This window comes from Primulina tabacum, chromosome 6, assembly GCF_025594145.1.
Source record: "Primulina tabacum isolate GXHZ01 chromosome 6, ASM2559414v2, whole genome shotgun sequence".
In the NCBI taxonomy this organism is placed as follows: Eukaryota; Viridiplantae; Streptophyta; class Magnoliopsida; order Lamiales; family Gesneriaceae; genus Primulina; species Primulina tabacum.
Genome location: NC_134555.1, coordinates 34794474 through 34813619, shown reverse-complemented (window position 1 = coordinate 34813619; position 19146 = coordinate 34794474). Strand labels below are relative to the sequence as shown.

Genomic DNA, 19146 nt, shown 5'->3' with positions numbered 1-19146 from the left:
GGAGGGGGTTGAACTGAGGGTGGTGGCGGTCTCGAAGTCGGAGCGACATAGGAAGTGCTTTGTTGCCTAAGCAATCCAGCTTCTGCCCCCTTGGCACGGTTCAAGGCATCTATAAAGTTATTGGGTCTACCGGTATTCACCAAAGTAAAGATATCAGGATTCAAGCCATTGATAAACTGATCTGCAATGGCCTCGTCATTTTCTGCCACGTGAGGAGCAAATCGAAGCAATGTCGAAAACTTTGCCACATATTCTTCGATGTTTAACTGTCCCTGTTTCAAATTGGCAAACTCAGCACATTTATCCTTTCGGTAGGACACAGGAAAGAAGCGTTGATAGAACTCGGCTTTAAAAACTTTCCAAGTGATTTCTGTGCCACGATGCTCCAATGCTCTCTTCGTGGTAAGCCACCAGTTCTTTGCAACTTCTTGCAGTTGATGTCCAATAAGTTTAACTCGTCGCTTGTCAGTGTAGTCAAGAGACTCAAATAGCATCTCGATGTCATCGAGCCAACTTTCACACTCAACTGAATTTTCTGTGCCCTTCAGTGTCGGTGATCGAAACGACTGAAACCTCTTTAGAAAAGTCTCCATCGGTGTAGCGGTCACATCCATCGGATCATTGGATGTACTACCCTGTTCTGGTGCCCGACCTGCTACTGGTTGCGGTACTCGTCGAGGAGGCATATCTGATTATCAAACGGATTAGTACACAATCTATACAAATCTGTCTCAGTCCTCCTCTGATCATATACCTCTGATCCAGAATCAGTTCTGATTCAGTCTTTACAAATACATGTTGTAATCAACTCAGATAACAATACAACATGTAATAGGGAAAGCAATAAATCATGCTAGCACAATAAAAGCAAGGAAGACGACTCGATCTACCCCGCTCATTCACTTCTATTTCAGTCTACAGAACCTACTGCTCTGATACCACCTGTTGTGGGGACCCGGGCTCTGACTCAATTGTCTTTGGGATTAATTGGATCTTTGCTAGAAAATGCGGGTCAAAATTTTGCTTTTTAACAATATAAGCAAGTGTATATAAATCATACATCAATGTTATCTCTATTTTATTTCAACAAGCGTAAGTACGTCTTGTTCTATTTAGTTTATATAAACCAGTGTTATTAACAAACTACATAGTACATGTAGAACATCTAGTTGTCTTCTTGTTCTACGCCCGAAATCACCATGCTATCTCGATCTCTCATCTTTGTCTTGACCCTGATCCTGTCCCATCTGTTGTCATGCACACATACAGACACAACAACAGCCAGAAACTCTGGTGAGAACAAATCCCAGTATAAAACATGTACACATACATATACACAATATAAATCATAATATATTATCATGAATGTAATCAATAGCACGACGTACCATAGTCTATGAAACATAATCAATATAAGGCACGCAACTTAAATCAAACTCATATCTTTGACTCGACTCGTATCTAAGTCTAGGGATCCCGGTGTGAATAAGACGTAACAAGTCTCCCACCTACTCTCCCAATCGGGGTGGCGGTACGTCTTATTCCTAGACTTCGGCCCTGTCTGTATCGAATATCTAAAATCGGAGTCGATCTTCTCGTATGCCTCGATACCACCGAACGTCTAGAAACTTGGCATATCAGCTAATGACTCTCCTAGCTCAATGCTTGTATATAAATCAATATAAAGCACAACATAACAAGGTATAGAAATCTAGTATGTGATTTGTGGGAAACTCAAACCGGATCTGATTCGAGTTATATCTCCCCAATCAAACATTGAATTATACCTTTCTCGTCGTAGTCTCGGTTGAACAAGTCGAAGTCTTGAAACCTCTATATCAAATCTGTCAATACCAATCTAAAATAGCATATATATCATGTACCATATCAATCTCCAACTCAACACATGCTGGAAAATGAAACGATAGCATATGATATCCGTTCTTTGATCCGGTTTCGATTCTACTTATCTCAATATATTAAGAACACCTCATATAGCTCAAAATCTGATTTCCCCAACATGCTATTTCAATTCAAGCAAGAACATAAGAAAACTTACATCCTTTAGAAGCCTATGTTGCAAGGAGCAAGAATCTAAGCTCGGATTCAAAATCGGATGGTTAGATGTTGCACAATCAAGTTTCTAATACATCTTGAAGCTTGAAGGAATTTCTGTACTTGCTCTCGGTCTTTGGCTGCTGAAATGAAGGAAATGAAGACAATTTATATATATATATCTTGCATGGTGAAGACACATGTTTCATTCTTTATTCTGCACGTCACACCGCGGGTGCGCTCACTCTGCACCGCGGGTGCGCTGAGCGTACTGGATCACTTCCACAAATTCAGAAGGAACGACCGCAGGTGCACTGGCTTTTGGACCGCGGGTGCGTTGCCCTCTCTGTCCCAACACCGCAGGTGCGGTCACTTTTATGGCGCGGGTGCACTGACTCTACTGTACCACCAAAACTCGAATTACAACGTCGCCTCTCCATGTCTGTTCTTCCATTCCCTTATTCATAATATGAGATAACTCAAAAGTATCAAACTAAGAAATATGCTCTTTTGATTGTTGATGGTGAGTTGCACGTAAAGTCCAAACTTTAGAAGTTTTGTTGAAGGGAGTCTCGATGGACCACTCATCGGTGTAAAGTGGGTTTGTCAACCGTGGCCATGACTTTGCGTAACGACCGGCTACGGGCTCATCAACGACCAAGATAGTGCCCTTTTCTTCGGATTGACTCTCGTCGTCAAGTATCACCAAGCGTTGAATGCCGGAAGAAGATGATATATCTTTGAAGAAGACCATTGTGCTGCATAATACAAGGAGAACCGGCAATCAAAGAAAAATCAAATACTGACAAGGAAATCTGTTCGGAAACAAGAAACCAATAAAAATGCTAATTCATGCAATATATTTCTTACGGTATGCAACAAAATCTTTCGAACAAGAAAAAAAATTTGAGAAAAAAGTTGTTGTTAATTACATTCTTCACCAACCTTTAATGTGCCTGATAGGACTCGTTTTTACGTGTTTTTAGTGTTGGTTTTGAGTCATATTCATGCATCATATTAGTTTTTTTAGTTTAATTTTGCATCTTTTTAGCATTATTTAGCATTTGACTGACCTCGTGTATTTTGTGGTGATTTTGTAGGAATTGAACCAAAGAGTGGGAGAAACTTTGGCATAATGTCGAAGAGGATTCGCTAGGGCGGTCAAAAGTGACCGCCCCAGCGAGCATTGTGGTCTGGCCGAGGATTATTTTGCGCAAGTGTCTCGCTAGGGCGGTCAAAAGTGAGCGCCCCAGCGAAACCAGGGACATGCTCGAGGAAGCTTATTCGAGGACCTCTCGCTAGGGCGGTCAAAATATACCGTCCTAGCGAGAAGCGAGATTGAGAAAGATTTGTTTCCAAATTTCTAGGGACTCTATCCTACACCATAACCTAACACACGAGAACAACAGCCGTTTTTCATCTTTTATCAGACTTTTCATCATTTTTCTTGGAGAGGAGGCTAGGAGCAAAGGAGATTTCGAAGACCTCGAGATTTCCACGCGTCGTGGCCGTCATCCATCGTCATCTTTAGTATTTTCATTATTCAGTATTTTATTTCTTACATTGATTGTTGGTTTTTATCATGAGTTTCAGTAGCTAAACTCTAGATTTGTTGGGATTTGAGGGGATCCTACCCCGTACTCGGTGTTTAACATTATTTCTCGACGTTTTCATTAGTGAATTGTTTATGCTATTGTTCTTTCGTGTTTCAATCGAAGCCTAGCTAACTTCCTTTGATTATTTCATGTTGTTGATGAGTTCGATAGAATAGTTAACAATAGGATCAAATAGTATAAACCACGGATTTACAATTTTAGTAGATATACGGAATTGGGTACGTGTTGATAGTGATAGTTCACCCGAATGAAAGCTAGTGGATTCCATAGAATGTAATGCAATCTTGAACTGTTAAATATTTGAGGACACTTGAGTACTGCATGTTTTTGATTAGTATTAATATAGCTCGACAGAGTATATTAATTAGTCTAGGGAATTCCGTCGAACGCACGAGTAAAATTCGAGTGTAATTATTTAAACACGAGTGGTAGGTGAACTGATAATTCCCAACCAATTCATTTCTCATTTGATTTAATCCAAATTAATCATTGCGTTCTTGAACACGTTTTCTTTGCAATTTAATTATTTTAATTGTTTACTTTACATTAGTTTAATCATCAACTCAATTTATCGTTGCTAAAGAAATTTTACTTGAAAATAAAAAATAGTGTAACGCAGTCCTTGTGGAACGATACTCGTATTCACTTACGTTTATTATAACTTGACTATCGTGCACTTGCGATATTTAAATCGAGCTTTCATTTATAAAATAAATTTTTGGATTATTCACTGTGCAAGTTTTGCTCGATCAAGTTTTTGGCGCCGTTGCCGGGGACTGTTGATTCACAATTTTTTATTTTTCATTTAAATTCTTTAGTATTATTTATTTTATTGTTATTTGATACTCTCATTGTGTTGCAGATTTTTCTTGTGGTGCATGCGAAGATCACTCGAGTTTAAGCTTGAGCCTTTTGACCCCGAGATCGAACGCACAGCTAGACGTCGACTACAGCAGCAAAGAGCGAAGGAAAGAATGGAAGGCGATCAACAAAGAGAGGAGCCAAGGCGTATACCGATGTTGGATTATGCACAGCCGTCTCTTGATGGAGCACGTCCAAGCATCGTAAGACCAGTCATCCGAGCTAATCAGTTTGAGATCAAGCCAGCTATCATTCAGATGATTCAGAACACTGTCCAATTTGGGGGAAGTGCACTTGACGACCCTAATTCTCATATAGCTGACTTTCTTGAAATTTGTGATACTTTTAAGTTTAATGGCGTGTCTGATGACGCTGTTCGTTTACGTTTATTTCCATTTTCACTGAGAGATAAAGCTAAGTCGTGGTTAAACTGTTTGCCTGTAGGGTCTATTACTACATGGGAAGATATGGCAAAGGCGTTCCTGATCAAGTACTTTCCTCCGTCGAAGACTATGAAGCTCAGAGCCGACATTACTACTTTTGCTCAATATGAGCAAGAGTCACTTTACGAGGCATGGGAGCGCTACAAGGACTTGTTGAGGAGATGTCCACACCATGAGCTGCCTCTTGGGTTAGTTGTTCAAACTTTCTACTACGGTCTGCTTACTCCTAACCGTACTATGATAGATGCTGCTGCCTGTGGTAACTTACTGAGAAAGACGGCGGAGGAAGGATATGAGTTATTGGAGGAGATGGCTGCTAGTAGCTATCATCCTCAGTCTGATAGGCAGAGACGAGGTGCTGGAGTTAATCAAGTTAATGATTTGTCGGCGGTTTCAGCACAGTTAGAGGCTTTGAATAGAAAGATTGATGGGATGAGCATGAGTGGGTCGGCTATGCGTCTGCAAGAAATTTTCTGTGATAAGTGTGGGGGTGTGCATGATGTGCAGGATTGCCAAGATGGCAATCCATTCTATGTGCCTGAGGGAGCACCAGTAAAACAAGTGGGATTCCAGAACCATCCTAGAAATGACCCTTACTCGAACACATATAATCCGGGATGGAGGAATCACCCAAACTTTTCATGGGGAGGTCAAAACAACCAACATCGCCAACAAAGAGGTCCACCATATGTGATGCACCAAGGATTCAAGCCAGAACCGTCTCGGGAGGAGAAGTCCAATTTAGAGCAAATGATGACTAAATTTATTTCTGCAACAGAGACGAGATTTCAGAACCAAGATGCATCCATAAAGGGGTTAGAGAATCAAATTGGACAATTGGCTAAGCTGATTGCTAATAGGGAGCAAGGAACTTTACCAAGCAACACGGAAACTAACCCAAGAGAACATGTGAAGGCGGTGGAATTGCGTAGTGGAAAAACACTCGGGTCTAATGAGGAAAAGACCAAGCACGGTGAGGATGAGGTGAAAAATCGAGGAGGTAAGTCTTCTAACTCTACATCTACACCAATTGCACAGAATAAAATTGTTATCCCTCCACCTTTTCCTGCAGCAATGAAGAAAGCTAAATTAGATGCACAATTTGGTAAATTTCTTGAGATATTTAAAAAATTGCATATTAACATTCCTTTTGTTGATGCTTTATTGAATATGCCAAGTTATGCAAAATTCTTGAAAGATATCTTAGCAAATAAGCGGAAGCTAGAGGATCATATGACGGTGAATTTGACCAAAAATTGCTTCGCTTTAATTCAAAACAAGATGCCTCCGAAGCAAAAAGATCCAGGGAGTTTCTCAATACCTTGCATTATTGGTGACATTAATTTTCATAAAGCTCTATGTGATCTTGGTGCGAGCATTAATCTGATGCCTTTTTCTGTGTTTAGGAGACTGGGATTAGGTGAACCCAAGCCAACTAGGATGTCGTTGCAGCTGGCTGACAGATCTGTCAAGTATCCACGTGGGATTATCGAAGATGTTCTGGTGAAAGTGGATAAGTTTATTTTTCCTGCAGACTTTGTGGTACTTGACATGGAGGAAGATTTAGAGATGCCTTTAATCCTAGGGAGACCATTTCTGGCTACAGGGAAAGCACTGATTGATGTTTAGGAGGGGAAATTGAGACTGAGAGTTGGAGAAGAAGAAATTATTTTTGATGTTTTCAATACTCTCAAGCACACAATGCACAATGATAGTTGCTTTCGTATTGATGTCTTGGATTCGCTTGTTTGTGATTTTGTGCATGATGGATTGAAAGAACCATTGGAGGCCACTCTCACTACTGAAAAGCAGGAGGACGAGCTAGACGAGGAAAAGATGGAGATGGTAGCTCATTTGAATGTCATTCCACCTTGGAGAAAGCAAGTGAGGCTTAGACTAGAGGAATTGGGAGACAGAAAAGATTTAATGCCTCAAAAGTCAAGCCTATAGGAGCCACCTACTTTGGAGCTCAAACCATTACCTCCACATCTCAAGTACGTATATCTAGGAGAAAATAATAAATTGCCTGTTATTATTTCCTCTTCTTTGACAGATGATATGGAGAGTAAGCTCTTGGGAGTCCTCAAAGAGCATAAAGGAGCGTTCACTTGGAAGGTTTCAGACATAAAAAGGATAAGTCCTTCGATCTGCATGCACAAAATTCTGATGGAAGATAAATACTCACCTCTAGCACAACCACAAAGGAGACTCAATCCAAAGATGCAAGAGGTAGTAAAAGCTGAAACAATTAAACTTCTGGATGCAGGTATTATCTATCCTATCTCTGATAGTGCGTGGGTAAGTCCTGTACAAAGTGTGCCTAAAAAGGGTGGGATTACTGTTATTGCTAATGAAAAAAATGAGTTGATTCCCACTAGAACTATTACGGGTTGGCGTGTATGCATAGATTATAGGAAATTGAATGATGCAACCCGTAAAGATCACTTTCCCTTGCCATTTATCGATCAAATGATTGAACGATTAGCAGGTAATGAATTTTATTGCTTTTTAGATGGATATTCGGGATACAATCAAATCACAATTGCACCTGAGGACCAAGAGAAAACTACTTTCACTTGCCCTTATGGTACTTTTGCGTTTAGGCGTATGCCGTTTGGTTTATGCAATGCACCTACAACATTTCAAAGATGAATGACCGCTATCTTTCATGACATGACTGAGAATTTCCTTGAAATCTTTATGGATGACTTTTCTATTTTTGGCTCCTCATTTAATGAATGTTTAGAGAATTTGAACTTGGTGTTAGTTAGATGTGAGGAGAGCAATTTGGTGTAGAATTGGGAGAAGTGTCATTTTATGGTTCAAGAGGGGATTGTGTTAGGACACAAGGTATCGGAGAATGGAATTGAGGTTGACAAAGCCAAGGTGGAAGTAATCAAAAACTTACCCCCACCTTCATCAATAAAAGGAGTTAGAAGTTTCCTAGGGCATGCTGGTTTTTATAGGCGTTTCATTAAAGATTTTTCCAAAATTGCGAAACCTTTATCCTCTTTGTTGATGAAAGATGCTGAATTTAATTTTGATTCTACTTGTCTGCATGCATTCGAGATACTCAAGGAAAGCTTGGTGACAGCACCTGTTCTGACTGTCCCAGATTGGGAGCTACCGTTTGAGGTGATGTGCGATGCTAGTGATACAGCTGTTGGTGCGGTGCTGGGTCAAAGGAAGAACAAGGTATTTCATACCATCTACTATGCAAGTAAGACTTTAAATGATGCTCAATTGAATTACGCTACTACTAAAAAGGAATTGCTTGCTATAGTATTTGCTTTCGAAAAATCATTCATACCTTGTTCTGTCTAAAGCAACTGTGTATACAGATCATTCTGCCCTAAAATACTTGCTTGCTAAGAAAGATGCGAAACCTAGGTTAATTAGGTGGATTTTATTATTGCAAGAATTTGATCTCGAAATTCGAGATAAAAAGGGTGTGGAAAATGTAGTTGCTGACCACCTGTCTAGGCTTGAGCATGTTAGAATTAAGGGCAGTGACGATGATATTGATGACTGGTTTCCTGATGAACAATTGCTTGAGGTAAATGCGTACCCTTGGTATGCCGATTTTGCAAATTTTCTTGTCACTGGCACACCTCCACCTAATTTATTGTTTCACCAAAGAAAGAAATTCTTTTCAGACGTGAAATATTATTTTTGGGAGGAACCGTTCTTGTTTAAGATTTGTGCAGACTCCATGATAAGAAGATGTGTGGCGGAGGAGGAAACCAATCAAATTCTGAACCACTGTCATGACCGTGAGGTAGGTGGTCACTTTGGACCCATACGGACAGCATCTAAGGTACTTGAATGTGGCTTCTATTGGCCAACTCTTTTTAAGGATGCTCGTTTGTATGTTCTCAATTGTGATAGATGCCAACGCACAGGTAATATTTCCAACCGTCATGAGATGCCTTTAAATAACATTATTGAGTGTGAAATATTTGATGTGTGGGGGATTGATTTTATGGGTCCTTTTCCTGCGTCTTTTGCAAAGAAATTTATTCTGGTGGCAGTGGAGTATGTATCTAAATGGGTGGAGGCAGAGGCTTGTGCCACTAATGATGCACAAGTGGTGTTAAAATTTTTGAAGAAACATATTTTTAATCGATTTGGTGCACCACGTGCAATCATAAGTGATGGTGGCACCCATTTTTGCAACAAAATTTTTGATAAACTGTTGGGCAAATATGGTGTCACCCACAAGGTTTCCACTCCATACCATCCCCAAACTAGTGGACAAGTTGAAGTATCCAATCGAGAAATTAACAGGATTTTAGAGAAGACGGTTAATGTGAATAGGAAGGACTGGTCCATTCGGTTAGATGATGCTTTGTGGGCGTATCGTACTGCTTTTAAAACACCTATAGGCACTACACCATATAGGTTGCTTTTTGGTAAAGCATGTCATCTACCAGTCGAATTAGAGCATAGAGCATATTGGGCGACCAAAGCACTAAACTTTGATTTTGCTCTTGCAGGTGAAAAACGATTGCTGCAGTTGAATCAGTTAGATGAGTTTCGGGGAAGAGCTTATGATCTTGCACTATCTTACAAGGAACGCACCAAACGAGCCCATGACAAACACATTATAAGAAGGGAATTCAAAGTGGGTGAAGCGGTGTTGGTATACAATTCTCGCTTACGACTCTTTCCGGGCAAGTTAAGTCAAGGTGGTCAGGACCATTCACTATAGCCAAGATGTTCCCATCAGGTGCAGTGGTGTTGCATGATGGCAAGGACGGGACATTTACTGTGAACGCTCAAAGATTGAAGCACTATATCGGTGGCACAATTGAGCCACAAATTGGAGTCACTCGGCTCCATGACAGTCATTGAGGACATGGGTGAAGAGTCGAGCTCTAAACTATAAATTGAGAACTACTTCTACTCCTTATTTTAATTTTGATTATATTTTTTTTTTAGTTATTAATCGCATCATTTGCATTTAGGTAGTTGCATGGCATTGCATTCAAATTTTTTTCCCGAACACTTCTCGCTCGGGCGGTCAAAACTGACCGCCCCAGCGGGTACTCTTTTTTTTTTTTTTTAAAAAAAAAAAGAAGTCTTTTGCGAAAACGTCTCGCCAGGGCGGGAAAAATATACCGCCCTAGCGAGTCGCGCAGATTAAAAATTTTTCTCCCCGAGAACTTCTCGCTCGGGCGGTCAATTTTGACCGCCCTAGCGAGACGCACAGATTAACAAAAAATTTTTTTTCCGAAAACTTCTCGCTCGGGCGGCCAGTTTTGACCGCCCTAGCGAGTCGCACAGATTATAAATACTTTCCTCTTCTCTTTTCCTCCCCACTTCGAACCCTACTACCCCCCTCCGATTTTCGGCACCCCCCCTCCATCTTTTGTGCTCAATCCTTATTATTTGGTGATTTTTCAGGGCAAAGACTCAATCTTGGTCCATACACTCCACGAGGAAGCATTTAGGCTACAAGATTTTCTTCTCCGGCGGTCTTTCAAGCAACTCTGGTCATCTTCCACATATTCCGGTGAGCTTCTCCGGCGACCCTCAACAATTTTCCGGCGGTTGGATACTTTGTGCACTCCAATCTCTACATGGCACCCAAAAGATCTAAGGTAACTCACGGTGCTTCTAGTTCTCGTTCCACTCCATCTATGTTTGAGAATGAAAAAGCTAGGGAGAGATTTGAGCATGCTAGACTACATAGGAAACCAATCCCTGAGCGTGGATTTAGCTCGTTTCTTATCGGTCAATTTTCGGAGTCCCAAATAGAAAGAAGAGGGTGGAATACCTTTGTAGCACAACCGAATGCAGCAGTGGTTCCGGTTGTGCGTGAATTTTATGCCAATGCTCCGGAGGGAAATGAGTCGAAGGCATTTGTGAGGGGACATCTAGTCCCGTATGATCCCAAGACGATCAATGATATGTTGGGTTTACCGTTGGTGGACGATTCGGTGTTTCAGGCGTGGGTGCTTAACCCGGATTATGATTTGATCATTCGCACACTCTGTTATCCGGGCACAACGTGGAAACAACCGGGGACTTACACGGTCTTTCTTGAAAAGTTTTTGAATATGGAGGGGGCATTGTGGTATGCATTCTTGTCTAAGAGATTGATGCCGGTCGGTCATACGAGTGATGTGCAGCGTGAGCGGGCGGTTGTTCTCTATGCCATCTGTACTGGGATGGTGATTGATGTGGGCATGCTCATTTTCGGACAGCTTAACATGTGCATTAATAGAAGAAATTTGGCTTTTTACTTCCCGACGATAGTGACTGAGCTGTGTGCCCGAGCGGGGGTGATATTCGAAGATGATGATGAGTGGTTACCGCCGATGAGAGCCATTGATGAGGCTCTCTATAAATCCAAGAGGGAGAAGAGACAGGCTGAGCTGCCCGAGGAGGTATTTTTCGATTATGGGATAGCAGCTCAACCACCTCCGGCCTTAGGACATGCACCACCACCCCCCGCAGCCACGCCGCCATGCCATGCGAGATCGCGTCGCCGAATTGGGCGCTTGGGCCCATTATCAGACGCAGTACCAGGCCGTTAATCAGGCACATATTCAGAACATCGAACACCTGGTGCAGGGGATCTCAACTCATTTGGACATCAACACTTTCGGACGGCCACCTACACCCGCATACCCGCCACCCTTCCAATTTCAGTACAATTATCATATGCCCCCAGCAGCTGAAGAGGGAGTTCCACCGCCGGAGAATGAGGAGGAGGATGATTTCTGATCAGGGGAGTTTACTGTTTTCCCTTTCTTTTTATTTTGCATATTTTATCTTTGCATTTAAATTCATGAGTTTTTTTATGTTTTTAGTGTTTGTTTCGTTTTGTGCACTGAGGGCATTGCACAACTCTAGTATGAGGGGGGTAGATTGTTATGTTTGCTTTGTTAATTGGTTTTAAATTGTTGCATTTCTTTTATTTGGTGTCGTTTATGGTGAGAAGACATAGTGTATGAGCCAATGATGATGTTGAATTGATAGTATACAAAAGTATTGATTGGGTCACCTCATGAATGGTACTCTTGATTGTTAAAGCATGAATTTTGGCACAAAGTTGAACTTTTTGAGCACATATGTGTGGGGACTAGAATTTTGTAGGAATAATGGTGAAATTTGAAAGTTTTGTGTGGTTAACTTGAAAGGCATCATTTATGAGTTGATTTAGCATGTAAACCCGTGAAAATAAGTCACTAATTGGGACCTTGAATGAGAACATGTGATTTGCCTTGAACTTCACATATACCCCCTTTTTCAATGCACTGAATTAAAATATCATATTCCTAACCAGCTGTAATCCAAAGTATATATTCTTAGCCTAGGGAGTACACGTGTGAAAATTGTGCATCAAAAAAAAAAAATATATCGCAAAAGAAAAAATTGGTGGAGATGTAAGGTGAGGGGGAGCCGAAATAAAAGGAATGAAATTCTATTCCTGGGCTAAAAGTTGGAGATGTAAGGAGACGAGGAAAGTCAGACGAAAAGTCTTGACGATTGCACAATGAAAATGATCGGTGTACTCCCGACTGTTAGCCACTTGAGCTTATTTTCCTTCTTTTCGACACCCTTCTCTGCACTTAAGAATCGAATAAAGTTCAAATTATGGTTAGTGATAAATGGACACGGGGGTGCATGCTAGTGAGACTTGTATTGAAGTGCTAATTGAGTGACTTGCATGATCGGATGATTGATCTATTTGAAGTACGAATGACTAGCCCCATCATGACACACACACACGTTCAAATTAGTGTCGAGATTTATGTGTAGATGAGAATGAGTATTCGTTTGTGATTTGACTTGATTATGATTTGTATGTGGAAAAGTTCACTGAGTCATGAGCATAAAAGTGTTAACTCACCATTGACATTTACTTGTGTTGGTTATTTCTTGTTTGAGTATTTTGTGTTTGTTGTGTTTGTTTAGAATCTCGTGCTTTAACCTATTTTGCTCGAGGGCGAGCAAAAGGTTAGTATGAGGGGGTTGATAGGACTCGTTTTTACGTGTTTTTAGTGTTGGTTTTGAGTCGCATTCATGCATCATATTAGTTTGTTTAGTTTAATTTTGCATCTTTTAGCATTATTTAGCATTTGACTGACCTCGTGTATTTTGTGGTGATTTTGTAGGAATTGAACCAAAGAGTGGGAGAAACTTTGGCATAATGTTGACCGCCCCAGCGAGCATTGTGGTCTGGCCGAGGATTATTTTGCGCAAGTGTCTCGCTAGGGCGGTCAAAAGTGACCGCCCCAGCGAAACCAGGGACATGCTCGAGGAAGCTTATTCGAGGACCTCTCGCTAAGGCGGTCAAAATATACCGCCCTAGCGAGAAGCGAGATTGAGAAAGATTTGTTTCCAAATTTCTAGGGACTCTATTCTACACCATAACCTAACACACGAGAACAGCAGCCGTTTTTCATCTTTTATCAGACTTTTCATCATTTTTCTTGGAGAGGAGGCTAGGAGCAAAGGAGATTTCGAAGACCTCGAGATTTCCACGCGTCGTGGCCGTCATCCATCGTCATCTTTAGTATTTTCATTATTCAGTATTTTATTTCTTACATTGATTGTTGGTTTTTATCATGAATTTCAGTAGCTAAACTCTAGATTTGTTGGGATTTGAGGGTATCCTACCCCGTACTCGGTGTTTAACATTATTTCTCGACGTTTTCATTAGTGAATTGTTTATGCTATTGTTCTTTCGTGTTTCAATCGAAGCCTAGCTAACTTCCTTTGATTATTTCTTGTTGTTGATGAGTTCGATAGAATAGTTAACAATAGGATCAAATAGTATAAACCACGGATTTACAATTTTAGTAGATATACGGAATTGGGTACGTGTCGATAGTGATAGTTCACCCGAATGAAAGCTAGTGGATTCCATAGAATGTAATGCAATCTTGAACTGTTAAATATTTGAGGACACTTGAGTACTGCATGTTTTTGATTAGTATTAATATAGCTCGACAGAGTATATTAATTAGTCTAGGGAATTCCGTCGAACGCACGAGTAAAAGTCGAGTGTAATTATTGAAACACGAGTGGTAGGTGAACTGATAATTCCCAACCAATTCATTTCTCATTTGATTTAATCCAAATTAATCATTGCGTTCTTGAACACGTTTTCTTTGCAATTTAATTATTTTAATTGTTTACTTTACATTAGTTTAATCATCAACTCAATTTATCATTGCTAAAGAAATTTTACTTGAAAATAAAAAATAGTGTAACGCAGTCCTTGTGGAACGATACTCGTATTCACTTACATTTATTATAACTTGACTATCGTGCACTTGCGATATTTAAATCGAGCTTTCATTTATAAAATAAATTTTGGGATTATTCACTGTGCAAGTTTTGCTCGATCAGTGCCGAAACCCGAACTCACTATTTGAGGTATGAAAGAACCAAGTGCCTGTACAACAACTATTTGGGGACGTTTGGGGTGTTTGTACGGGTTTGAATTAATGTAATAGCATCCTAGGATGAGTCTCGAGGTGTTAATTCATGGTCCTTAGGCTTGGATTGAAAGGGTGAATGATTAAGTTAGTGAATATTCGTGAATTTCCAAGTACAGAGGGTACCCGGACCCCTTCTCGGACCCCGGCACAGAGTATGTGTCCTTTATAAAAAAAATTTCCTTTTTTTTAGTGATTGTCTTGGGGTTTGATGTTATGAATTAGTACGTTGATTAAATAAGGTCGAGTCCCGGGAATTTTAGAAGTCCTAAGGAAAATGAATGAGCTTGGGTGTAAGCATTGTTATTATGTCTAAGTTACGCAAGTTAAGTATTTTAATTCATGTTAGTATGTGCAGCAGTGGCTCCAAGCGAGATCCAACGAATCCTCAACACCAAGTAAGTATGTTCGACGTGCAAAGAAAATACTTTTAAGTTTTTGAGGTATGATAAATGTCTTGTGACCAAATTATATATGGGATTAGAAAGCGGTAAAGTATGACCAGGGACCAATCCACCCCGTTAAATTATGAACGGGTTTAGATCAGGATTGGAAAGCGGTAAAGTATGACTAGGGACCAATCCACCCGTTAAATTATGAACGGGGATCTCATGTATGTGGCAGTGGATCTTCCCTGTCAGCCCAGTACTGTGGTTTAGTCTGATCAGGCGTATTTATGTATGGGTCACTTGCTTTGAAACATGCCTCTACGCAAAATTATGTTATGTATGCTCAAGTATGTATGAAGTAAGCATGTTTATGAAAAGTTTTATGTTAATGGCACGTCTAAGTATGTATATACGTATGCTCAAGCTTTTATATGCGCGTTTAAGTTTCAGTATGTACGCTCTATTTTAAAGGTGCATGTGATTTTATTACATATTACTCGTTACTCCCAGTTTATATATGTTGAGTCTTTAGACTCACTAGACCTGATCGATGCAGGTGAGGATAACTTTGAGGAGACGAGGGGTGGGGACCAATGAGTTGGCTTGGACTGCGCAGGAGGCTAAACCCGAGGACCGCCCATGTTTTAAGATTTTATGCATGACGATTTTTAATACTCTGATTTCACGTTTTGGTTTACGATGTTTAAACAAGTATTTTTCTTTAGCAAACTTATTTGTGATCTCTATTATTGCAAATGTTTTTGGATTGAAAGTTATTTTAATGCAAATTTGAAATTTTATTTTGTATTTAAGAAAATTTTTATTTTTCCGCAAATTTCAAGTAGTTCAAAATACGGTACGTTACACTTTTGACGGAATTCCCTAGAATATCAATATACTATGTCGAGCTATATTGAATCAATTAACAAAATGCAGTAACCAAGTGTCATTGCGTTATTTAACAATTGTAATTGCATTAACGAACTGTGGAATCCTTAAAATTTCGGCCTATTGGACTATGACTATCAACATGTATCCAACCTCGTATGTGTATGCAAGTTGTAGATCCATGAATTATGTTATTATATCATATTATAAACTATCCTTTTTGTTTTAATAATAACACATAAAATCTCTTTGAAGTTGATCATGCTCCAAAGTTTCCAGAAAAATTAATAACTTTATCGAGTAAAATTAAATCAAATTCAATCTTCAAAAAGAATTCACAACATAAATGTTTGGGGATATGATCCCCTTAATTCCAACTAAATAAAAGAGAAAAGAAGAAAAACGCTTATTAAGTTCTTGTTCTTCCATTGAGTTCTCTTGCTCTTCTCCGTCTCCTTGCTTTCTAGTTTCTTTCTTTTGTGCCTCCTCCGATAACTCAAAATCTGGCCCCCCCAAAACGTGTATTAGGGCTGCTATCTTTTATTTCGGTCCAAAAATCTACCACAAAAGGAAATAAATCGTCCAGGCTATTTTTCCATATTGCGTTGCACTGGGACGGGTAAAAACACCCACCCTGGAGAGACATGCTTGCATTTTTTCAAGTCAGGCACGCTGGGGCGGGTGTTTTGTCCTCACAGATCTCTTAAACGCACTGGGGCGGGTAAAAACACTCGTCCTAGCGCGTTTTGCTCGTACTTTAGCCAATAATTTCCTTCTTTTTAGCAAGTCTACCTACAAATCAACTGAAACATGTGAGGAGAATACAATATACATAAATTATGACTAAAACACATAAAAATTCAGTCTCGATACCCTAAACTTATGTGATAATGGATTAAAATTAACATAACAAAATATGCAAAAACGACACTTGTCATGTATCTCCACAGAAGTGAAGATAACATTGAGTGCCTTTGAATTGAAGCTCGAAATCTGAACTTCATTAATCGTCCATGCTCTTTCTGACGTAACCAAATTGTCATTATCTTCATCAACTTTCTTTGGTGGAGTCCAGCCATCTACAACACGTTGACATGCCCTTTCTTCAATAGATTTGATGTAGATCATCATCCTAACTTTCGAAAGTGCATAGTTGGATCCATCTATAACTGGTGGTCATAGTGATGTGCCACATTACTTTTTCCTATTCAAACAAGAATAATCATAATCTTACTCAGTAACATCAAATGTTCGCTCTGATACCACTTGAAGGGTGGTTGTATGACATAAAAGACCGTGTAATAAAGTGATGTGTGTTTCAGAGTTAAGTGTTGTGTGCAGTGCTGTAACACCTAACACAATATGCAGCGGAATATTTCAACACCCAAAATTTTACATAAATAAAAAAAGACACGAATAATTATGCACAAGTTAACACACTTGTACGGTGCTTCAAGGCAAAAGATTCATTAGAAAAACCTGTCAGTTTACAAAACCAATACTAGTGGATAAAAAAAAGCTAATCAGAATTGTGATTAAGTGTTTTGTCTGCATGTCTTCAATATTCTACGACAACATATCAATACGCATTGGCTTGAGACTTGATCTCTTCGATGTAAATTTTCAATTCCCGTGCTTCTTTTTTCTCGATCTCAACTTTTATTTATAAATTTCTTTTGACCTAAAGTTTATTTCATAAAAAGAATACTAAAGATATGGAAACAAGAGTATTAATAGAAAATAAATTTTTTTAAACAATAATATCATATCTATAGTTTTTCATAAATATATATGGTCTAGAAAAGACAAAACTCTATAATTTAATAAAAATAATATTATCAAGAGGAAAACATAATTAAAAAATAAATTATATTCTTTTCAATTAAAATTTCGCTTTTAATTTTGTAAAAAAAAGTTTATGCAAATGTGATTCAGGTACGAAAATCTAATATTAACCCTATGTTTGGAAGCAAGGATTTGGAGGGATTTGGATTTGTAAATCCTGGTTTTAATCGTTTGGTTAGTTGAATTTTAAAAATAGAATTGGATTTGACTGGATTTGAATGGATTTCATTGTGTATAAACAAATCTTCTCAAAACATGTCGAATTTGATGGGATTTGGATTTGAATAAACATAAAAAAAATATCCATAACAATTTTTTTTAATTAGTATCCGTCTACCATCTTTATATGTCATGGTTGGATTAAATGACAAATTTTATTTATTTTTTATTTTACATATTTGATTTTTTGAGATCTATTCTTGTAGTCGTCATAAATATTGAACAATTTTTTATTAAATAATAATTTATTTTTCTATTTATAAAATGAGGATATAGTTGAATATTTAATTTTAAAATAATTTATTTCGTTGACTCTAGATTTGAATATTTAGATGTTATATATGTTTGATTATTTTATTTTGATAATTCATTTTGTGTTCATTAATATTAGTTAATTAATTATATAAGAGTTTATGTAATTTATATAACACAAATATATAATTAAAATGGTATAGGAAAAAAAATATATGATAAAATGAATTTTAATTTTTCAGTTTTTTAAAAACGTGAATAATATATTTTAAATAATGGTTTATGTAAAAAGATAATTAAGGCTATTTAAGTCAAATTTTCAAATTCAAATTTTTTTTTTTCAAACAAGAAATGATTTTTAAATATAATTTTTAAATTTCAAACCAAACACAAGATGAAATTCTAAATCGATGGATTTTCAAATTCAATTCCAAATCTAATTTTACTTCTAAATCCAAATCCAAAATTTGTTGCATCCAAACACACTGTAATAATTAGTTCTCCAACATTGGGGTCTTGAGAATTAAGAAAAAAGAAATGGTCTACTTTCCATATGACAGTTAGAAACCGTTGGAAATCAATAACACAAAATATTTGTTTCCTTTGTACAAATTTGTACACAATATTATCCTCTTGGCTCGAATTGAGGCAAAACAAAGAACACAAAATTGTTCGAGTTTTTGGAGAGTTATACGATTTAAAAACTAAATTCTAAATCGTTGTATATCATAAATCACATCCACCGATCTCCTTGTTCTTTGTTCGAATGTCATGAAATCGATGATTTAATCTTTTATATTAGACTACTTGTATATTGTTATTTATTTTTACTTTATTTTTTTAACATTAGAAATCCGCAGCCGCTATTTTTGGTTTGCTATGGATACACTGAAAGAGTCAATGTCGTATTATGTAAACTACACTTGAGGTAAACCACACTAGACAAGTCTTTTGCAGCACACTAAAAACTATGATGACATAGACAGAGAGGGATTGATTGCAACAAATGACTCTTCTGGCAGAGAAATCAGTTTTGATTTTCAAATTTTTCGGAGGTTCATGTAGTCTAGTCAACCCGATTCATATTTAGAGTAAAAAAAATACTTTTGATATAAAAAATACA

General features: G+C 38.3%; 1 non-coding gene across 1 annotated transcript; it reads right to left on the bottom strand.

Moving 5' to 3' along the window:
* Positions 1–5047: 5047 nt before the first annotated feature.
* On the bottom strand, positions 5048–5154 carry LOC142550364 (small nucleolar RNA R71). Its single transcript, XR_012821328.1, has one exon. It is a non-coding gene; the product is annotated as a small nucleolar RNA R71 (small nucleolar RNA).
* Positions 5155–19146: the final 13992 nt, after the last annotated feature.